At 38.5% G+C, this 24,822-nt stretch overlaps 1 protein-coding gene across 4 annotated transcripts in view; it reads right to left on the minus strand.

The window, feature by feature from the left end:
* Nucleotides 1-19,424, minus strand: part of TMLHE (trimethyllysine hydroxylase, epsilon) — a 63,426-nt gene extending 44,002 nt beyond the window's left edge. For 3 of the 4 annotated variants that reach the window (XM_068532759.1, XM_068532757.1, XM_068532758.1), the window contains exon 1: nt 19,289-19,420. The gene's annotated coding sequence lies outside the window, so the exon portion shown is untranslated. Of the gene's footprint in view, nt 1-19,288 lie in introns of all 4 variants that reach the window. The other variant, XM_068532760.1, reaches the window with a different exon arrangement.
* Between the last annotated feature and the right edge of the window lie 5,398 nt (nt 19,425-24,822).

Consider the following 24,822-nt stretch of genomic DNA (forward strand, 5'->3'; position numbering starts at 1 on the left):
ACTTTCTTTTCCACTGATTATGTGTGATTGTGGGCAAGTTTCTTAAACTCTCAGTGTCTCTGTTTCCTGTTTTGTAAAACGAGGATGACAATAATACTTATCCCATGGGTTTAGTGTGAGGACTAAAGTACTTAGAACTTTGTTGTCACATAGTAAGTCCTATATATGTCCTATATATGATATGCTATCATTCTAATCATCATTATTATTGTGGTTATTATTAGGGATAAACTATATCTATTGGCAAAAGTACCTTGATAAACTTGCTTGGAGTTGGTGACACCCTAAGTGTCATGGTTTCAGAAATATTAATAAAATAACTTCATTTGCATAAGATCTTAAAAGGAATTAATTCATCCTGTGGGAAAAGATGGAGAAACCCATGCCACTGCAGAGAAGCTGTGTGGTGCTTGACATGAACCTTCTCAATAACCCCTTAAGGTCACTAAACCCGCTAAAAATGCTTATTTTGAGTGGATATATACATGTTAAGTGTGTGGTGTAAGCTAATAAAGGGACTGATTGGTTTCATACACAAAGGCCATAGCTAGAGACATAATAGAATTTGCTGATGAATTAGGGAGGGTTCTGAAATAGGTTAGGAAATTGAGAGTTAAAGTCTAAGACAGAGGCTGGCAAACTATGGCCCATGCCTATTTTCATATGGCCACATACAGGTTTTACATTTTAAAGGACTGTAAATAAAAACAATAACATTGGACCAAGACCATATGTGGCCTGCAAAGTCTAAAATATTTGCTATCTGGCCCTTCAGAGAAAAAAATTTCCAACCCTTAGTCTAATGCTTAATTCTTAATCAAATACTCTTCTCCATTTACAATGGCTTACTCCCCACAAAAAACACACTTAAGCAAGTGCATTCATTCATTTCTTCATTATTTCACTTGACAAATATTACTAAGCTTGTGTAAATAGGGTACTTTCTTAAGTACTAGGAACACAAATATAATCAATCCCAGCCACCATTCAAGAATCTCATAATCATCTAGTATGGAAGAAAGACAACTACTACTATCTATAGTAGTTTTAAACACAGAGTACAGTGAAAAAGTGCAAAGGAGAAAGTGGTTAACTATGCCTGGGAAACCTGGGAGGACTCCATATGATCAGTGTTCTTTGTAGAAGTGCTTCATTGTTTTCTATTTACTTACAAAATAAAATTTGCTCATTGTAGAAGATGCTGGAGTAAGGACCCTGAACTCATCTCCTCCCAGGGGCACACCAAAATTATGACTACGTACAGAGCAGCTATCTATGAGAATGACCTGAACACGAGCAGAAAAGACATTCCACAACTAAAGATATAAAGGAGAAACCACAATGAGATGGGTAGGAAAAGTTGAGATGCAGTATAGTCAAGACCCATACCCCTGGGTGGGTGACCCACAAGTGGGAGGATAATTACAATTGCACAGGTTCTACCCAAGGAGTGAGGGGTCTGAGCCCCCACATCAGGCTCCCTATCCTGGTGGTCCTGAACCAGGAAGACAAGTCCCCAGAACGTTTGGCTTTGAAGGCAACTGGGGCTTACTTTTGGGAGAGTCAGAGGGCTGTAGGAAATAGAGACTCCATCATTAAAGGGCACACACAAAATCTCACACACTCCAGGACCCAGGGCAGAGGCAGTAATTTGAAAGGAGCCTGGGTCAGACCCACCTGCTGATCTTGGAGAGCTTCCTGGAGAGGCAGAAGGCCACTGCAGCTCACCCTGGGGACACAGACACTGGTGGCAGCCATTTGGGGAGCTCATTCTACCATGAGGACACTGGTGCTGGCAAGGAACATTGTGGAATCCTCCCTCTAGATTATTAGCACCAGGACCTGGACCCACCCCCAGCCTGTTAGCACTAGTACTAGACTCCAGGTCCTGACTCTGCCCACCAGTGAGGCAACACTAGGCCCAAGATCACCAGGGCCACAACCCCACTAACCAACAGGCTAACACCAGCTCCAGGACCTCCCTGGGCCACAATCCTGCCCATCAGGAGGCTGACACCAGCTTTAAGACACCGTGGGCCCCTCAGCGAGCTGCCCCAGGATCCAGACCCACTCAACAGTGGGCTGACACCAGCTTTGTAATATCAGATGCCACAGTCAGCCATGTCAGGAACTGGCCCCATGCACTGGCAGGCTGATGCTTGATCTGGGACAACTGGCCCTGCAACAAGCCACACTGACTGGGCTCTGCCCACCCATGGGCCAGCACTAGCCCTGGGATTTCCTGGGGCTCTGCAGCCATCCCTCTTGAGACCCAGCCCAAACCTCCAGTGGCCAGCAGCCTCTGTACAAGGCAGAACCTGATAATCAGCCAGACAGGGCCTGCCATACCTACCAGACCACTCATAGTAGTCAGCCCCCCACAACAGAAGGGCCCACACAGCCCACACAGGGGGCACCCCCAGGGCATATAACTCTGGTGACCAGAGGGGAGTGCACTGCTCGGACACATAGGATGCCTCATAAAAAACGCCACTTCTCCAAAGTTGGGAAATGTAACAACCTACCAGATACATAGAAATAAAAATAGAAAATTAGGCAAAATGAGGCAATAGAGGAATATGTTCCAAATGAAGGAACAAGATAAAATCCCAGAAGAAGAACTAAGTGGAGATAAGCAATCTACCCAATAAAGAGTTCAGGTCATGATCATAAAGATGCTCAAAGAACTTGGGAGAAGGCTGGACAAACACAGTGAGAACTTTAACAAAGAGTTAGACAATATAAAGAGGAGCCAAGCAAAGGTGAAGAATGCAATAACTGATATTAAAAAGCACACTAGAAGGAATCGACAATAGATTACATGATACAGAGGATCAGATCAGCTAACTGGAAAACAGAGTAGTGGGAATTACTTAAGCTGAAAAAAGAAATTTAAAAAATGAAGACAGTTTAAGAGACCTCTGGAACAACATCAAGCGTACTAACATTTGCATTACAGGGGTCCCAAAAGGAGAAGAGAGAAAGGGGCAGAAAACATATTGGAAGACATAATAGCTTAAAACTTCCCAAACCTGGGAAAGGAAACAGACATCCATGTCCAGGAAGCACAGAGAGTCACAAACAGGATCAACCCAAAAAGGAACACACCAAGACACACTGTAATTAAAATGGCAAAAATTAAAGATAAAGTGGGAATATTAAAAGCAGCAAGGGTAAAGCAACAAGTTACATACAAGGGAATTCCCATAAAGTTGTCAACTGACTTTTCAGCAGAAACTCTGCAGGCTAGAAGGAAGTGGCACCATATATTTAAAGTGATGAGAGGGAAAAAACTTCAGCCAAGAATACTCTACGCAGCAAGGCTCTCATTCAGTTTTGATGGAGAGATCAAGTTTTACAGACAAGCAAAAGCTACGAGGGTTCAGCACCATCAAAACAGCTTTACAAGAAATGTTAAAGGTACTTCTCTAAGTGGAAAAGAAAAGGCCACCACCAGAAATATGAAAATTATGAAAGGAAAAATCTCATTGGTAAAGGCAAATATATACAGTCATGGTAGAAAAATTAACCACTTATTAAGCTAGTAGGAAGGTTAAAAGACTAGAGTAGTAAAATCATCTATAACCACAATGAGTAGTTAAGGGATACATAAAACAGAAAGATGCAAAATAAGATGTCAAATAGTAAACACTGGGGGAGGAGGGTGAAAATGCAGGTTGTTAAAATGCATTCAAACTAAAGAGATCAGTAGCTTACAATAATTACATATATATGTGTGTGTATATGTATATATATATATATATATATATATATATATATATACACACACATATATAATTTGCTATATATAAATCCCATGGTAAATACACATCAAAAAACTATAATAGATACACACACAGAGAGAGAGAAGAGAAAGGAATCCAAATATAATGCTAAAGATAGTCATCAAATCACAAGGGGAGAGAGCAAAAGAAGAAAAGAACAACAATTTAAAAAACTACAGAGACAATCCCAAAACAATTAACAAAATAGCAATAAGTACATACCTAACAATAATTAAGTATTTATTTATGTATTTATTTATTTTTATTTTTTGGCCACACAGCATGTGGGATCTTAGTTCCCTGACCAGGGATTGAACCCGCACCCCCTGCATTGGAAGCACAGAGTCTTAACCACTGGAGCACCAGGGAAGTCCCAACAATAATTACTTTAAAGGTAAATGAACTAAACGTTCCAATCAAAAGACAGAGTGGCTGGATGGATACAAAAACAAGACCCCTATTTATGCTGCTTACAAGATACTAACTTCAGATCTAAAGACACATACAGACTGAAAGTAAGGGGATGGAAAAAAGGTATTTCGTGTAAACAGAAATGAAAAGAAAGCTGGGGTAGCGATTTTTATATCAGACAAAATAGACTTTAAAATAAAGACTGTAACAAGAGATAAAGATGGACATTACATAATGATAAAGGGATCGAGCCAACAAAAAGATATAACAATTTTAAATATAAATGCACCCAACATAGGAGCACCTAAATACATAAAGCAATATTAACAAACATAAAGGGAGAAACTGACAGTAACACAATAATAGTAGGGGACTTTAACACCCTACTTACAGCAATAGACAGATCATCCAGACAGATAATCAGTAAGAAACACTGGCCTTAAATGACACATTAGACCAGATGGCCTTAATAGTATATATAGAACATTCCATCCAAAAGCCCCAGAATACACATTCTTTTCAAGTAACATGGAATATTCTCCAGGATAGATCACATGCTAAGCCACAGAATAAATCTCAGTAAATTTAAGAAGACTGAAATCACATTGAGCATCTTTTGCAAACACAATGCTATGAGACTAGCAATCAACTACAAGAAACAAAACTGTAAAAAACACAAGCACATGGAGAATAAACAACATTGTAATAAGCAACCAAGGGTCACTGAAGAAATCAAAGAGGACATCAAAAAATATGAATATGAAAATGAAAATACAGTGATCCAAAATCTATGGGATGCAGCAAAAAATTTCTAAGAGGGACGTTTATAGTGATTCAAACCTACCTCAGGAAACAGGAAAAATCTCAAACAACCTAATCTTACATGTAATGGAACAAGAAAAAGGAGAACAAACAAAACCCAGAGTTTGTAGAAAAGAAATCATAAAGATCAGAAAAGAAATGAATGAAACAGAGACTAAACTACAATAGAAAAGATCAACGAAACTAGGAGCTGGTCCTTAAAAAGATAAACAAAATCGATAAACCTTTAGCCAGACTCATCAAGAAGAAAAGAAGGCCCAAATAAGTAAAATCAGTAATAAAATACAAGTTAGAACCAACACCAGAGAAATAGAAAGGATCATAAGAGATTACCACAGAAAGTTATACACCAATAAAATGGACAACAGAGAAGAAATGGAAAAAATCCTAGAAATGTACAATATCTGAAGACTGAATCAGGAAGAAACAGAAAATATGAACAACAGACCAATGACCAGTAATGACATTAAATCAGGAATGAAAACAACTCCCAACAAACAAAGGTCTAGGATCAGATACCTTCGCAGGTAAATTCAACCAAACATTTAAAGAGTTAACACCTATCCTTCTCGAATTATTCCCCAAAACTGCAGAGGAAGGAATAGCTTCCAAACTCATTCTACCAGGCCAGCATCACCCTGATACCAAACCAAAGATATCAAAAAAAAGAGAAAATTACAGGCCAATATCACTGATGAACATATATGCAAATTCCTCAACAAAATATTAGCAAACCAAATTCAAAAATACATTAAAAGGATCATACACCATGACCAAATGGGATTCATTCCAGGGATACAAAGATGGTTCAATATCCGCAAATTAATCAGTGTGATACACATTAACAAATTGAAGAGAAAAAAATCATATGATCATTTCAGTAGATGAAGAAAAAGCTTTTGACAAAATTCAACATCCATTTACGATAAAAACTCTCAACAAAGTGGGTATAGAGGGAACATACCTCAACATAATAAAGGCCATATATGACAAGCCCACAGCTAACATCATACTCAATGGTGAAAAGCTGAAACCATTTCCTCTAAAATCAGGAATAAGACAAGGATGCCCACTCTCATCACTTCTACTCAATATAGTATTGGAAGTTCTAGCCAGACCAATCAGACAAGAAAATAAAAGAATGGAATCCAAATTGGAAAAAATGAAGTAAAACTGTCACTGTTTGCAGATGTCGTGATATTATACGTGAAGATCCTAAAGATGCCACCTAACAACTACTAGAACTCATCAATTAATTTGGTAAAGTTGCAGGATATGAAATTAATATAGAGAAATCTGTTGCACTTCTATACAGTAACAATGAACTATCAGAAAGAGAAATTAAGAAAGCAACCCCATTCACAATCACATCAAAAAGAATAAAATACCTAGGAATAAATGTAACCAAAAAGTAAAAGACATGCATTCAGAAAACTGAGAAACCAATGAAAGAAACTGAAGACGACACAAATAGATGGAAAGATATACTGTGTTCTTGGATTGGAAGCATTAATATTGTTTAAATGACCATACTATCTAAGGCAATCTAGCGACTCAATGCAATCCTTATCAAAACATCAGTGGTATTTTTCACAGAACTAGAATAAGTAAGTATAAAATTTTATGGAAACACAAAAAAACCCAAATAGCCAAAACAATCTTGAGAAAGAAGAATAAAGCTGGAGGTATCATGCCCCTGATTTCAAACTATACTATAATACTATGGTAATCAAAACAGTATGGTACTGACACAAAAACAGACACATAGATCAATGCAACAGAATAGAGAACTCAGAAATAAACCCACACTTATATGGGCAAGTAATCTACAACAAAGTAGGCAAGAATATACAATGGGTAAAAGACAGCCTCTTCAATAAGTGATGTTGGAAAACCTGGACAGCTACATGCAAAAGAATCAAAAGTGGACTACTTTCTCACACCATTCACAAAAATAAACTCAAAATGGATTAAAGACTTAAATGTAAGACCAGAAACCAGAAAACTTCTAGAAGAAAACATAGGCAGTATGCTCTTTTACATTTGTCTTAGTAATAGTTTTTTGGATATGCCTCCCTAGGCAAGGGAAACAAAAGCAAAAATAAATGGGATTACATCAAACTAAAAAGCTTTTGTACAGCAAAGGAAGCTATCAGCAAAATGAAAAATTTGCCTTTTGAATGGGAGAAGATCTTTGTAAATGATGTATCTGATTGGTTAATATCCAAAATATACAAATAATTTACACAATTCAACATTAAAAAAAGCAAATAACCCAATTAAAAATGGGCAGACAACCTGAATAGACATTTTCCCAAAGAAGACATACAGATGACCAACAGGCACATGAAAAGATGCTCAATATCACTAATCATCAAGTAAATGCAAATCAAAACCACAATGAAATACTACTTCACACCTGTCAGTATGGCTATCATCAAAAAGCTAACAAATGACAAGTGTTGGTGAGGATGTGGAGAAAAAGGAACCCTCATGCACTGTTGGTGGGAACATAAATTGGTGCAGCCACTATAGAAAACAGTATAAAGTTTCCTCAAAAAATAAAAAACTGATCTACCATATGATCCAGCAGTTCCACTCCTAGGTATTTATATGAAGAAAATGAAAACACTAAACTGAAAAGATATATGCACCCCTATGTTCATTGCAGCATTATTTACAGTAGCCATGATATGGAAGCAACCTAGATCCCATCAATATATGAGTTCAAAAAGAAGATGTTACACCCACACACACACACACACACACACACACACAGACAGACTGGAATATTAGTCAGCCATAAAAAAGAATGAAATCTTGCCATTTGTGAAAACATGGATAGACCTAGAGGGTATTATGCTAAGTAAGATACATAAGACAGAGAAAGACAAATTCTATATGATCTCACTTATATGTGGAATCTAAAAACCAAAACAAATTAACAAACATAATAAAACAGAAACAGAGTCATAGATACAGAAAACAAACAGGTGTTTGCCAGAAGGGAGAGCAGTGGGGGGAGGAAAGAAATAGATTAGGGAGATTAAGAGGTACAAATTTCCAGTTGCAAAATAAATGAGTCACCAGTATGAAATGTACAGTGTGGGGAATATAGTTATAGCTATGTAATATCTTTATATGGCGACAGATGGTAAGTAGAGTTATCCGGGTGATCATTTAAAAATGTATAGAAATATCAAATCACTATGCTGTGTAACAGGAACTAACATAGTGTTGTAGGTCAATTATACTTCAAAAACAAACAAACAAACAAATAAATTCATAGAAAAAGAGATCAGACCAGAGGCGGGGAGTGGAGGGAGAGGGAATTGGATGAACAAGATCAAAAGGTACAAACTTCCAGTTATAAGATACATAAGTACTAGGGATGTAATGTACAACATGATAAATATAATTAACACCATTGAATGTTATACACTAAAGTTGTTAAGAGAGTAAATCCTAAGAGTTCTCATCACAAGGAAAAAAATTTTTTTCCTTTTCTTTAACTTTGTATCTATTGAGATGGTGGATGTTCACTAAACTTATTGTGGTAATCATTTCATGATGTAAGTCAAATCATCATGTTGTACACCTTAAACTTATATAGTGCTGTATGTCAATTATATCTCAATAAAACTAGAAGAAAAAACCACTTCCTCACTGTAAAAAGAAAAAAAAATCTAAACAACTGAGAAATATATAAAATAAAAAGTCAAAGCCTCCTTCCCTCATTATTTGCCATTCCCATTCCTTCAAGGAAACTCATCAACAATCAACAGTTTGGAGAACCAACCTCAAGATCACATACAGCTGAAATCTCCACAACTGCCACACATACATACAGAAATACACTTTTTTTTTTTTTTTTTTTGGGTGAACATAGTTTTTGGATCACTTGGGTAAATGCCGAAGAGTGCTATTGATGTTTTACTTAACATTACTAGAATCTCTGAAACTGTCATCCAAAGTAGCTGTACTATTTTGCATTCCACCAGCAATGAATGAGAGCTCCCATTCTTCTGCATCCTTGCTAGAACTTGGTATTGTCAGTTTTTTGGATTTAGCCATTTTAACAGGTGTGCAGTAGTATCTCATTGTTGTTTTAATTTGCATCTCCCTAATTATGAATGATGCTGTGCATATTTTCATATTCTTAATTGCCACCTATATATCTTCTTTGGTCAAGTGTCTGTCCAAAGATCTTTTGCCCACTGTACATTTTTTTAAGCAAGATTTTTTTGAGAGCAGGTTTAGGTTCACAGCAAAATTGAGGGAAAGATATAGAGATTTCTCATGCACCTCCTGCCCCTACACATGCATAATCCCCACCATTATCAATATCCTCCACCACAGAGTGATACATTTGTTACAAGTGATGAACCTACACAAACACATCATTATCACCCGAAGCCCATAACTTATATTAGGGTTCACGCTGGGTGTTCTACATTCTATGGGTTTGGGCAAATGTATAATGACATGTATCCTTTATAATAACACACAGAGTATTTTCATTGTCTTCAAAATGCTCTGTGCTCTGACTATTCACCCCTCCCCCACCATGAGTTTTGATATGCAATATTTTCATTTTTTAGCCAATTAAAATATTTTCTAATTTCCATTGTGATTTTTAAAATTCGACCTACAGGTTATTTAAAAGTAAACGTATTTTAGAGGGATTTTCTATTTTTATTTTTATTATTGTTTTCTAACTTTATTTCATTGTGGCAAAAAAAACCCTCAGTGCAACTGTAAATTGTTGCTGTATGGTCTAGCATATCATCTATTTTTCTGGGTGCAGAAAAGAATATATATTCTGTAGTTGTTGCATGAGGTCATCTGTATATGTCTGTCAATTAGGTTGTTTGTTAATATTATTGTTCAACTCTTCTATATACTTATTGGTTTTATTTGTCTTATGATCTGTTAGTTATTGAGGGATATGTATTAAGATCTCTGATTATGACTGAATTTATTTACTGGACATCTGTCAATTTTTGCTTTGTATATTTGGGTTGCATACAAATTAGAACAATAATTTTATCTTCTTGGTGGATGGCCTCTCTTATCATCACAAAATATCTCTTATGTCTAGTAAAGAAACCTGCCATAAAGTCTTGTTTTATATTATTATATCTAAATCAGGTTTTTTTGGGGGGGTAGTGTTTGTGGTGTATATTTATTCCACCCTTTTGTCTCTTATAAACAGCACATATGTAGTTAGATTTTGTTTTTTAACCTTATGATTTGTCATTTAATTAATGTGTGAAGTCAAATATTTGCTTTCTATTTGTCTTGCCTGTTTTGTTACCTTTCTCTCTTGCTTTGCTTTGCACTGATTAGGTAATTTGTATCATTCCATTTCCTCCTTTGTTTACTTGTTAGTTATACATTCTTTTACTGTTTTTTTAAAAGCAGTTATTCTAGTGATTATAACACGTATCTTTGATTTTTTTAAATTATAATGCAAATTAAAGAATTTATATTAACTCTATCTTCCTTCTTCAACTGCTGTTGTGTATTTTAATTATACACACACACAAACACACACACATACATCCCACAGGGACATTCAGATCTACCCACATATTTAACCTCTCCATTGCATCCATTTTATATCTCCAAGCTTTCATTTGGGATCATTTTACTTTGTATCTCCAAGTGTTCATTTGGGATCATTTTACTTCGGCCTAAAGATCCTAAATATTTCCTTTGGTGTTTGGTGGAAGGTTCCGTAAGTTGGGACCATCTAAAAACATCCGTCTTACTTTCATTTCGAAGGCTATTTTCATTGGATATAGAATTTTCGATTAGCAGTTAGTTTCTCCAGCATTTTGAAGATATTGTTCCACTATGTTCACATTGTTTCTGTTGAGAAGTTAAAGCCAATCTAATTGCTACTCCTTGTAAGGTAATACATCTTTTTTCTCTAACTGTTTTTAAGATTGTTTCTTTTTCTTTATTTTTTTAGCAGTCCTTATTAAAATACATCTAGATGAGGTTTTCTTTATTTATTCTGCTCTGAGTTATAGCACTTTTTAAATCTGTGACTTCATGCATGATTAGGTTATGTATATGGCACAACTGACAATAAGAAAGGGAGATGATCTTTGGTGGGTCTGACCTAATCCAGCAATCCCTTAAAAGGGACAGGGATCTTTCTGGTGAAAGAAACTTGAAGCAGCAGAGGAATCTGCTGTCTGCTTCTATTGGCTTTGAAGATGGAGAGGACTATGTGGCTGATATGCAGCAAGGAAACAGCAACCTCAGTCCTATAGCCACATGGAATTGAATTCAGCCAACAATCTGAATGAGGGTGGATGTGGATTCTTAGCCAAAGCCTCCAGAAAAGAATACAGCCTACCCAACACCCCAATTTCAGCCTTTAATACACTGACCAGAGAACCCAGTAATGCCATGCCTGGTCTTCTGACATACAGAACTATGAGATAATAAATGGATGTTTGTTTAAGTACTAAGTTTGTGGTAACTTGGTATGCAGCAATAGCAAAATAACACAATACTTTGTTACTTTTGGAAAACTCTTAGTTATCATCTCTTCAAATATTGTTTCTGCACCATTCTCTCTCTCCTCTCCTAGGACTCCTATTACAAATATATCAGATATTTACATGTACTAGGTGCCAGGCATTCTTATAAGTGCTGACCCACTGCATTATATCTCTATCTGCTACCATCCCAGTCCAGGCCCACCATTATTTCTCACTCAAAGGCTGCAAAAGCCTCCCAACTGATCTATCCATACACACATTTGCCCTCCCTTCAAATCATTTTGCACACTGTAGGAATGGTGAATTAAAATATATATATTAGTATGTCATTCCTTTTGAATGGATCCCTAGGGCCTTCAGGGTAAAGTCCAATTTACTTATCATGTTACGTAATGCCTCCCATTACCTGATCCTGAGCTACCTCTCAGCCTCACTTCCTGTTATTTACATCCTTGTACTTCATTGTTTATAGTTTCCCAGACCCACTATACTTTCCTAATTCTGAGAAACTCATGTTCATGCTTTTTGTTCCCTCAAACTGGAAGCCGTTCCTACTCTGTCTTTTATACGTCTTTCAAGAATCAGTGGAGGTATCATCTCATCTAAGAACTCTTCCTTAAAGTCACAGAATGAACTAGTAGCTTTCTTTTGTTCTCTCACTATAGTCTGTTTATGCCTCTGTTTTCCTTCTCAATATATTTTGTTGAAATTATATGTCTTTATGTCTTTCCCACCAGTAATACTTGGACATATCTCAATGTGAAGACCTCTGGGTCATTCATTTTTGTACCCTAACATCTAGCATGGTTCCTAGTACTTAGGAGAATTTCATAAATGTTTGTGGACATTGGATTGAATTACTTTTCTTCCAGCTTCATAGCCTCTTTAAATCTGGTAAGATGTCTGCTCTAAATCTTCAGTTAAGTAAGTAATAAAAATATTGATGATGTCAAGCCAAAGGTAGGGTTTGCAACAGGCCAGCTAAAACTCTTCCTTTGCTTATGGTCTGCTATCAGCACTCTTTCAGTATGGTAATTTAATTAATTAATACATAATTGTATTAGTTATATAACCCATCAACATGGATTCATAATTCTTGTTCACAAGGGGGTCATAAAAGACTTGTTAAAATCTTGCTGAAGTTTCATTCATTCATTCATTCATTCAATGTACATGTTATAGCTGTCATATTTCCATAAACACCTCTAATAATCAGAAATAAAAATTAGACTTGAGTGGAACGTCTTTGTTTGTTGATAACACTGTGTAATTTTCTAAGTACTCACTTACTTGAAAATCTGTTCTAGAAGCTAACCCAGGACATATTTAGTTTATTGATTAGTAGATTGAAAACTCTTCCTCCTTTTCCTTTGTTAGAAGTGGTAGTATACTTATATAAGTCCAGTGTTAAAGCACCTGTCCTTATTCTCCTTAATTCTTTTGCTCATTGAGAATAGTTTAACAATATCAAGTTATAACTTATCCATCCCAGGACACATGTACTTTTTCTTTCTGAGAACGTAGTTAAAATTGTTCTTGTTGTCTTTGCAAATATGTATTTATACAAGCCTGAGGTAATTTGGGGCCTTAACCTTCCAAATACTAATCCTTTAGGCAAGTGCCACCTGTTATAGTCATCCTTCTTTTCCATCTTTTATATATTATTCTTTAAAAAAATAGCAACTATTAGGTCATTGTAAAACTTCCCTTGCAACCCCATAGTTTCCCTCATTTCTCCTTTAATAGAATCATTTGCTGTTTCATAGTCAAAATGATGTTTTTGAGAGCTTCCCAACCTTTAGAGTCTAAAGCCATCTTAATGTAAATTAAAGTCCAACAAGTATCAATCATAATAACAGAAACTTTTGGAGAACAGCCATAGCTAGAAATTCTAGTCAGAATAAGCAATTACATAATAGGTCAATCTGAATCTTTTCATGGTTATTACTAAGGAAGAAGCATTACCCCCTAAAAGGCTTAAAGCCAAGAGTCCATTTAGCTCCTGTCAATTTTTCCTTCCAAATGTCTCTCAGATTTGCCCTTCTCTTTCCATTCCTATAGATGCCTTCATCACCTCATACCTGGACTACTGCCATAGACTAGATGGTTTCCTTGCCTCCATTCCATCCATATTCCAATCCACTTTCCATACTATTGCCAGATTAATCTTCTTAAAACACTTTCATCACGTCACTCTCCTGCCTGAGACCTAGCTCAAATGTCACCTTTGTAAAATCTTCCTAACTCCCCTAGGAAGAGTTAGTAGCTACCTACCCAGTGTTTTCACAGCTCTTTGTGCATACCCTTATTAGTGCACTTACAACACATATAATAATTGCCTGTTTAATTATTTTTCTCTTCCCATTTGCTGAAAGCTCCTTGAGGGCAGACAAAAGGATTGAGTCATCTCTTTACAATGGCTTCACATAATTGGCTCCATCTATCTTGCCCACTGCCTCAGGGCCTTCACATATATTGTTTCCTTTGCCTACCATATTCTCCCTCTCATTCTTCCTGCACAATTCATTTAACAAATATTTATTGGGTGTCAACTATGTGCCAGGAACTATTTTAGGCACTTGGAATTTATCAGTGAACAAAACAGATGACAAAAATGCCTGCTTTCATGGAGCTTATCCTCTAGTGGAAGGAGGTAGACAAAGATAAACATAATAAATGAGTAAATTATATAGTATATTAGAAGGCAATAAGAGCTATCTGGCAGGATAAAGGGATGTGCTGGAGGTAGTAGGACATTTAAACAGGGTGATAAGGGTAGACTTTATTGAGCAAAATGATATTTGAAGAAAAAGGGAATTATTCATGAAGATATCTGATGTAAAGTAGGCCAATACGAAAGCTCTAAGCTGAGATTATCTGTCATATCTGTGTCTGTGTTTAACTAGTGCAATAATATATTGGATTACATGAGTTAAAAGAATGCTCCTTTACATCAGGGCCTCAAAATTAAATGCCCACAGGGGCTAGGCAAGTAACATAAATAGGTAAAGTATAAGAGACAATAGGGGATTGTGGTAAGAGCGGTGAACTGAAGAATGCTTGATCTGTCCAGAAATCCTAGCCACTACTCAGCTCTAGCTAATTATTGCCAGACAGTCCGAATGTTGCCAGATTTGAGAGGAGCCAGAAATGCACATTACATAAGAAATCTCCCAATTTGTAATGTTGACAACTGAATTAGTTCGGGTGCTCTGAGAAGGAGATGCCATGACAGGAAGAGATATACAAGTGGTTTATCAGGGGAAACATATGTGAGAGAAAACGGAGACAGAGTTTGAAAAGACTGGGAGAGCTGTTGGGCCATGATGTAGGTCTAATCCCTGTGGAGGAGGGTAAATGCAAATCAAAACCACAAAGAGATACCACCTCACATTTGTCATAATGGCTATTATTAAAAACACAACAAATAACAAGTGTTGGTTAGGATGTGGAGAAAAGGGAACACTTGTGCACTGTTGGTGGGAATGTAAATTGGTACAGTCACTCTGGAAAACAGTACGGAGGTTCCTTTAAAAATTAAAAATAGAACTACCATATGATCCAGCAATTTCACTTCTGGGTATATACCCTAAAAAGTGAAAGTACTAATTTGAAAAGATACGTGCACCCCTGTGTTCAATGCAGCATTGCTTACAATAGCCAAGATATGGAAGCAACCTAAGTGCTCATTGATAGATGAATGCATAAAGAGATGTGGTATACACACACACACACACACACACACACACACACACACACAGGAATAATGTTCAGGCATAAAAAAAGAATGAAATCTTGCCTTTTTCAACAACATGGATGGACCTAGAGGTTATTATGCTGAGTGAAATAAGTCAAACAGAGAAAGAGAAATACCATGTGATTTCAGTTATATGTGGAATCTAAAAAACAAAACAAATGATTAAACCTAACAAAACAGAAACAGGCTCAGAGACACAGAGAACAAACTGGTGGTTGCCAGAGGGGAGAGAGGTAAGGGCGGATGAGAGAAACAGGTAAGAGAGATTAAGAGGTACAAACTTCTAGTTACAAAATAAATGAATTGTGTGGATTTAATGTACACGTAGGGAATATAGTAAATAACACTATAATATCTTTGTATGGTGATAGGTGGTAACTAGATTCATCATGGTGATCGTTTTGTAATGTATAGAAATATCAAATCACCATATTGTACACCTGGAAGTAACATAGTGTTGTAGGTCAATTGTACTTCAATTAAAAAAAACGAAGTCAAAATGGATTGGACATAAATGGAAGATAAAACTATAAAACTTGCAGAAGAAAATATAGGAGAAAATCTTCGTGACCTTGGATTAAGCAAAGTGTTCTTAACCAAAAAGTAGAATTTACAAAAGAAAAATGATAAATTGAACTTAATAAAAATTCAAAACCTTTGTCTTTCAAAAGACACGATTAAAAAATGAAAAGATAAGTCACAGACTGGAAAAAATATTTTCAAATCATATAGCTGATAAAGGATTTGTATCTTAAAACTATAAAGAATTCTTACATCTCAATAATAGGAAGGGAAAAAACCTTATTGAAAAATGGGCAAAATATTTAATAGACTTTTCTCCAAAGAACATACACAAATGGACAAGAAACAGATGAAAAGATGTTCAATATCATTACGATCAGGGAAATGCAAATCAAATTCAAAATGAGATATTACTTCACACCCACAAGGGCAGCCAGAAATTTTTTAAAAGGAAAAATAACAAACATTGGTGAGGATGTGGAGAAATTAGAACTTTTATACACTGCTGGTGGTGCATGTAAATGTAATCAATATAAAATGGTGCAGCCCCTTTGGAAAATACTTTGGCAAAAGATTAGACACACAGTTACTATATGACCCAGCACTTCCACTCCTAGGTACCTACCCAGGAGAATCGAAAACACATGTGCATCCAAAATCTTGTGCGTAAATGTCCATACCAGCCTTATTCACAATAGCCAAAAGGTGGAAATAACCCAAATGTCCATAAACAAAAGGTGGTATATACATATATTATATACCATTATTCGGCCATCAAAAGTAATGAAGTACTGATTCACATTACAACATGGATGAAACTTGAAAACGTCACACTAAGTAAAAAGAAGCAAGTCACAAAAGATTGCATACTGCGTGATTCCATTTATATGAAATGTCCAGAATAGGCAAATCCATAGAGACAAGAAGCAGATTAGTGGTTCCCAGGGGCTAGGGTGGTAATGGGGACTAAGTGCACATGGGCAAGAGAGAGGTGCCATTGAGGTGATGGAAATATCTAATATTGGATTATAGTGATGGTTGCACCACTCGATAAGTTTACTAAAAATCCCTGAATGTACACGTAAAATGAGTCAGATTTATGGTGTGTAAATTAGATCTCGATACAACATTTTAAAAACACCTTGGGAAGTAGAGGAAATAAAGTTTGTGTCAATTGACACAATTTATTAGGGGTCATACAGAGCTCATTGGGCTGTCGTATGTTGTTGATGCTGTCGTTGTTGCCGTGGTTATGGTGGCTTTCCCATGAGGGCTGAGGGTCAAGCAGTGATTTGGGTCTTTTACAATAAAAATTTAAACAATTAACAGGAAAAGAATGTTGCTGGGTTGAAATTCTGAGTAGCAGTGGGGGCGAAGAGAAGTGGATGGGTTTCAAAACATATTCAGGATGCGGAAGTGACAAGATTTTGTACTGATTAGATACTGGGAACGGGGAAGAGTGAGGACGCCTCAGACTTCACATGCTTCAAGTTGAACTCCTGTTGTCCTCTCAAACCTACTGTCCTCCTGTGCTGCTAACCTCGGGGAGTGGAGCAGCACGCTGGCACAGAGTAAGCGTTCATTGATTGTCTTTGGAGCGGAAGACTGAACGAACAGAGTAAACACATGGCCAACGCATCCACCAGGTCCTCCAAACAACCAGCCCTATACTCACCCACAAGGTCAGCTCAGCAGACGTCTATCAGGATTTCCCTCTCGCTCTACTGACCATTTGGGAAATCAACAGGTCCCACGCCTTGAACAACACTCACATTCATACCGGCGGCCACTCCTTGCCTAAACCCTGCAGCTGTGGCAGAGGCCGGGTTTTGCCCAAAGCCTCTCATCCTGTACATTCTTTACACGTGGGCAATGGCAGGTACATGTACAGCCCATAGGAGCATGGGGGACGTTTGGTGTTGTAGAAAGAGGGTCACAGTGGTGCCCAACTGGTGGGTCTGTGTTCACTTTGGCTCCAAGCAGAAAGAGACGTTTCCCATCCGAGGGGGTTTATTAACCCAGGGCCCACAGCTCCACCCACCCACCATCCTGGCAGGCAGAAAACACAGCTGCCAGAAACACTGCAGACAGTGAGCGACCAATTTGGGTGTTTTACTGCTGTTCCCAGGGTTGACAAGCAGGGAAACAGAACCGCTTGCGGTTCCTGATACAGATACCAAAACCAGGAAGTGATCCCTCCCAATCCACCCTTCCCAGAAATAGAGAGTGAGGTGGGACACGCAAAAGACGCCCCCAGACTCAACCGACAAATTGAAAATCCCCTTCATCATACTGGTTATGAGATAAAGTATAACCTCTTTAAGTATCGTGATACATAAGCACATTTACCTCTCATGGTTGTGAAGATTACAGTGTTTTGCATAATATATGGTTGCCGTTATCATTATCACCAGTTCCTTAATGAGGAAGAATCAGAATGACAGTACAATGTCCTTCCATAGTGTTTCTAATTCTTTGCCTTTATAGTTAAGTTAATGTAAAATAAAGTGTAATTTTTACTACAGTGTTTCCTGAAAGGGCAATACCAAGCTAAGAGGCAACCCTAAGAGACTGCTGTATGGGAAGGGAATATGGACGTATTCCCACACATGGGAGCTCAAGTTTGTCTTTCAGTGCTTGAGTATATAGTTAAGTCACCAAGTCTTTTACGATTAGACTTTTGCCAGGCAGTGTACTATGCTCATTCAACCCATAAGGTTTTGGACAATCATCTGTCATCTGGTTAAAATCTTTCATGGTAAGGCATTCAGAAGAGCATTCTTCAGAGTTAACATTCAACTAAGGCATTGAATGAATGTTGTTTCCAGTTTTCAGGGCAGTCAGTAAAGTAAGTAAGCCTAAATAGGCTTTTCAGAGTTGTTTTCAGAACAGAGAAAGAGCTGCCTTGCCTAGCTTCCCCAATGCCCTGCCCTGCCACTCCTGACTCTTGCTAGGTTTCCTGCTCAGGAGGGGCAGAGAAAGGGTAAAATCTGGGCAGAAAACATTACCAAGAAAGAAAGTCAAGGTCTTGCAGACAGCCGAGTTCCACCTTCCACTGCACTGCCCAGCAAAGTAAAGCAGGGAGAGGGTAGGGACTCGCCGAAAGCTAGACCCCAGTCAATGACAGACCCAGGGCGGGGAAGTCCGATTGAGTTGGAGACAATGTACTCTGGGCGTCAGTCCCGGCGCAAGGTTGCTCCAGCTCTTCCAGCTCTGCCCAAGCACTAGGCCCATCTGACCCCGCGCTGATCTCCGGGCGGGCTGTGTTTCGCGCAGCTGGCACAAACCGTGACGAGAGCCCCGCGGCAAGGCACAAGTGGCCTTCTCCTCTGCCGGGGTAAAGGTGAGTACCAACGCCCCGAGGCCGAGCAGCCGCCTCTCACTGCGCCAGGCCTGAAAGCCAGCGGCTGGGCAAACCCACTCATCGCGCCCACCCAGAACACCCCTTCGCCGATCCACAGGGCGGAACCCACCTGTGCCGGAGGTCGCGACTCCCCGTTCAGCAAAGCGGGACGAACTGCAAGCAAAGAGAGCCTCGGAAAGCAGCCCTGCGCCCGCCTTTCGCTTTTTGCCCTGAAACTGTCGGCTCCGCGCTCCCCTCCCCCAGCGCGCTCGGACCCGGCGCCTAGCCTGGAGGCCCCGCCCCGCTCCTTCCGGCCATGCAGGGTGGGGGCCTCGCGCGCCTGGGATCAAGCGGGCTTCGGGGCGTGCTGGAGCCTCTGATGCAACAGGGCTGAGCCGGGCCGCTCTGGTTGATTGCCTTCATTTAGCAGATTGGGAACCACAGGCGCAGACAGGAAGATAGACCCAGAAAACTACGCGTGTAAAACCTAGGTCGCCTTGCTTGCCGTTTCAGGACTCCTCCCAGTACGCTCCTATTTATGGTGGTTTATCGAGGGTCGCTGGAACTTAAATTCTTCCGATATCCCTCCACCACTTTCTTGAACTTACATCGCATACCACTCCACTGCTGGACTCCTACCAATTTACTTGGGCACCTTGAATCCAAGGTCCAGGTGCAGTGTTAAGCACATTGAGCACTAGAATGGAACGAGCCGTTAAGAATTCATATCTTATGCACGTAAAAACTGAAGAACAGTACATATTACAAAGAAGGACAAAAAATGCGCTGAAATAGTATGTGCAATGGAAATTCAGGACAAAGGGAAGAAATTGAGAGCAACAACACGTAACAGATGTAATGTATAGACATTGAAAATGGGAAAGTGAGCAGTATTGTAGTTATTGGAGATTAAAATTGTTACTCAAAAGGGTAATAATAAAGGAAAAGATCTGTAGAAGTCAGCATCAACAAAAGAAAAAAAGCCCTTCATACTTTTACCCTGGAATTCTTGCTGCCAGACGCTTTACCCCTATTTGTCTATTTGGAAAATTGATCCTTTTTCGTGGGTCCAATATGACCAATGTATCCAGCACAGGCCTCAAGTATACCACTTACCGTTTGGGATTATAATTTCTCTCTTTGCATGCCTGTGTCCCCCAATGAGCACGTACCTTCTTGAGAGCAGAAAATTCATATTTTTCAAATTTATATTCCAAGTCCCTAGCCCAGACCTAACAAATATTGTGTTTAGTGAATATTTGTTTAGAATTGTGTAAACCAGTGAGTAGAAAGAAAAAAGGCTATAGCTAGGATGTGAATTAATATACAGAGGAATAACTGAATAAAGTGAGATGATAGACTCAGACTGGTGCTCATTCAGGCAGCCAACATTAATGAGTGTCTACCGAACCCCAGGTGCAGTATTAAGCACTGGGTGTAAAATGGTAAAAAAAGCAAAGCAAAACAAAACAAGACAGATAAGAGTTCATGCCCTTATCGAGTTTAAGAACAAATAGGAATTGGCCAAGCAACAGGAAAAGGAACATCCCAGATGGAGGGAACAGTATGACCAAAGGTCCTGTAGTAGGAAAGAACATGACAGTAGCAATTAGAGTGATAAGATCAATAAAGGTAAGGTGAAATCAACAGAAAGTACTCAGAAAGAGGCAAGAGGTTGATAGATAAAGCCTGTAAGAGTCGGAAAAAGAAGCCAGTTGCCTTAATAATAGTAACCAACATTTATTAAATTTGTGCTATATGCCAAATGCTGAGCTGTGTTTTATAACAAACACTTAAGATAAATATTACTGTTATCCCTGATTTAAGGATAAGGAAACTGGGGCACATAGAAGTTAAGCAATTTCACCAGGATCACACAGTAGTTAAGTGTCAGGGCTGAGATTCAAACCTAGGTAATCTGGCTCCAGATCGGAGGGCAAGAACTGTAATAAAAACACAAATAAAAACTACAAAGAACTCTTTTACAAAATATGTTCATTGTTCTCAGATATTTGGCATCTATCAGAAACAATACTAAGAGCTTCAAGGAACAATGTCCTGGACCCAAATATTAATGCTCTAGACATAAGACTTTGGCACAGACATTGGTTGGTATTGGCAGTGGTGGTGGTGCCTTTGGTAGGTGATACCGTCAAGCAGCAATGATCTTAACATTAGGCATCAGCAGCAAGCCAGAGCACAGGAAGTAGAAAATAGTTGACATGAGTGCTCTTTTCTGGAGCACATATGAGATCTTGGGCAAAGGACATCAATTCTTTAACCCTCAATTTCCTAATTCACAAATGAGCATAATAATAGTATCTATATTACAGGTTTGTGGTGATGAAATGAGACAATATGTGTAAAGTGCCTGGCCATATCTGACACACAGTAAATGCTCTATGAGTGTTAGCTGCTATGACGGTGATGCATTTTAGTGACTGGAGGGGAGGCATGACCAACCAGGGAAGGTGTGGCTCAGGTACAGTTTGGGGAAGGTGATATGGCATATCAGATAAATATTGAATAGGTAGTGAAACAAAAGTTTATTTCCTCCTCTTTGCATCAATTAAATCATTCCCCCTCTGTTATAATTGCTTACTTGTTGGTTTCCCTTATTATGATTTGTGTGTTTGTGTGAAGAAGCTAATATAGTGTCTAGGACAGAGTGGGAACTTAAAGAACATTTGTTGAATGAATGAGTTAATGTCTGAGTAAAAAGCAATAGGTATAAATGTGCTACAAAATAGGAAAAGAAAAAAACCAATGATAGTATCTGGGTTTTACGTTTTAGCCACTCTGGCCTTCCTTTATGTTACTAGAACTCACCAGGCTTGTTCCTGCTCTGATTCCAAAAATATAATCTGCTCATTTATTTGTCTCCACTTGTACTGCTAATACTTAAGGCCAAGTGTTGGCAATTTTTTTTAGAAAAAGGTCAGGCAGTAAATATTTTAGGCTTTGTGGGGCACATGCAGTCTGTCTGCCACTATTCAAATCCATGTTCATTGAGCAAAAGTAGTCACAGACAATATTTAGATGATGAGTGTGGATATGTTCTAATTAAACTTTATTTACGAAAATAGACAGGAGGCAGAATTAGGCCTGTGGACTCTAATTTGACAATCCCTGCTCTAGACTAAATTACCACCATCTCTTGCATGGGCTATTGTATAAGAAAGATATGTGGGAGCCACCATCTCTGGCCAACATCTACATCTTGGTTTTATCAGCATCTCAGTGAAGCTTTCATGCTTTCTAATCCTGTTCATCACCTTAAGAGTTGTTGAAAAGTGATTCAAAGTGTGTATTGTAATTTTGAATTTTTATTCATCAAAATGGTTTTTAAAAGAACCAACTACTAGTGATCTTTGAAAGGTTAAAAAATAAAGAAAAGAAAGAAAGAAAATGAACATTCATAATAAAAGTAACTTTTATTATGTAACTAAAAGTGACTTTAGCCAGAAAATAAATATTCTGTACACAGTGCAATGTTGAATTTGGCTGAGGCTTTGGTCTATGACAACAATTCTACTATACACTCTATACAGAAACAAGTGAATGCTAAAAGTTTTCAGAAGAAATCGTCTAGGCCATGCAAAATTTCCCTCATCTACTGATGGATAAAAATTTGGTAAAACCTGAAAAGTGTATTAATTTTGTATATGAGGATATGAACAGGGTATGGACATTTCTGACTCTCAACAGAAATATGATTCAGCACAAATTTAGTAGCCTGTACAATAAGTTTACACTGAAGAGGCATTTCATTAGTTTAAATTGACAAAAACCTACCTGAAACTAACTTAAGTGAAAGAGAAATTTATGGAAAGGTAATGGGGCGTCTCACAAAATTCTAGGAGTGGAGCAATCAGAACTTGGAAAGAACAAGGTACAGTTAGGCCTCAAGAATGGTCAAAACCAAGGATTCAAATGCCATCAAGACTCTATCATTCTTTAATCTCTATTCTTCCTCATACATCTATTTGTGAGCTCTCTCCCTCTCTCTCCCTCTCTCTCCCTCTCTCTTTCTCTCCCTCTCTCCCCCTCCCTCCAAATCTCCTTTTGTTTCTCAGGTCCATGCAACAGGAAATAGGGTTACTGACACCTTCGTAAATTTTCATCTTACAGCTTCAACCACTGGAGAACACTATGCCAGGTTGGATCATCTGAAAAGCAGATGCCAAGTTGGCATCTAGAGATTTATTGTGGGTAATGATTAGGAAGATAAAGAGGAGGAGCAGGAGTGGGCAGGGAGAGACTTCAGACCACAACACAGGTCTGACGCTTGTTAAAGGATAGGAAATGAAGGAGGAATGGGTAGGAAGTGCCTCAGATTGCAGTGCAACTCTATGGAAGTAACAGCCAGTCCAACTGGGGAATCCAGAGCAAAGGTTGCTGATTAGATGAATCCCGCATTGGACAGAAATGGCCCTAGTATCACTCCTGTGCTCAGAAAATGGCTGGAGGTGCTGGGACGGGAATGGCCTTGGATCAAATGATGCAAAAATATCCTAACAGTGTTACAATTGGAGGCTGTTGGCTGACTACATTCCTCACAATAGGTTTCTTCTTGAAAGAAAATCTGCAAGGCACCTCCAGGGCTGCCACAGACACTGTGGTCCCATATCCATAAATCTGAGGGAGGGATTCATCAGCCAAGTTTAAGTCTGGTGCCTATGCAGAACGAATCAACTGTAGCTAAGTGAGTGATGTCACATTATATTAAAGGACAGTTTTCAAGAGTGAGCAATCATCCCAGTTTGGCTAGGACTGAGAGAGTCCCCCGGATGTGAGACTTTGCTAAAACAAGGATGGCTGGTTATCCCAGAGGTACCCATCTTAATAGGGATGGGAGGGGCACTTAAGACCATCCTATCGGTTGTATACTATATAAACCATTGCATTTTACTGCGTTTTATGGAGGAAATTCTACATTATAATGCTTTTATTGGATTAGGAGAATTTATGAAAGTCTAAGAATTAATCCCTTGAAAATGCCAAAGGTGTCATACTTTATTTCATATCATGCTCAGTCTCCTGTGCATTTATACATGCTTCCTCCATCTAGAAAGCTTCTCTCACTGAAACCTCTCTCCCTTTACCCCTCATACCACCGTTAGAAATGCCTCTTGCCCATTGCTTTGCTTTCTATAAGGAAGGATTCCTCTAAATGAAGATTAAATCACGTAATGAACGCTAAGCACCTATTTAGAGCGTAGCATAAAGTGGTGGCTTGCATCAGTCACAGCTCTTAGTTGCATGCAACAAAAGCTGAGTCTGGATGATTGAAGCAGGAAAAACGTTTAATAAACCTATACTGTGAATGGCACTAGACTAGCACTCCTGCCGTTACAATAAATCGTTAAACTGCATAAGATATGTAAGGAAGCTATTTACAGTTATTGAACAATACTCAGCACAGTGACTGTGACCCACAGAAGAGAAACTCACAATGTAAGCCCTCAGAATCACGTGAACTCTTTGCCTGTTGACGATTTCCTGACCCCAACACGGAGAGCTGGGATCCCCAGCTGAGTTTGGCAGTCTCACTGAGCTCAGGAGGCAAAGCTGTGCAGACGTTGGAATGAGCAAACATATGTCTTGGGGCTTTCAGCAAATCTTTAAAAAGAGTGAAAAGGTCATAGAACTTATTGTTCTTGG

Source organism: Eschrichtius robustus, chromosome X (assembly GCF_028021215.1).
Source record: "Eschrichtius robustus isolate mEscRob2 chromosome X, mEscRob2.pri, whole genome shotgun sequence".
Taxonomy (NCBI): domain Eukaryota; kingdom Metazoa; phylum Chordata; class Mammalia; order Artiodactyla; family Eschrichtiidae; genus Eschrichtius; species Eschrichtius robustus.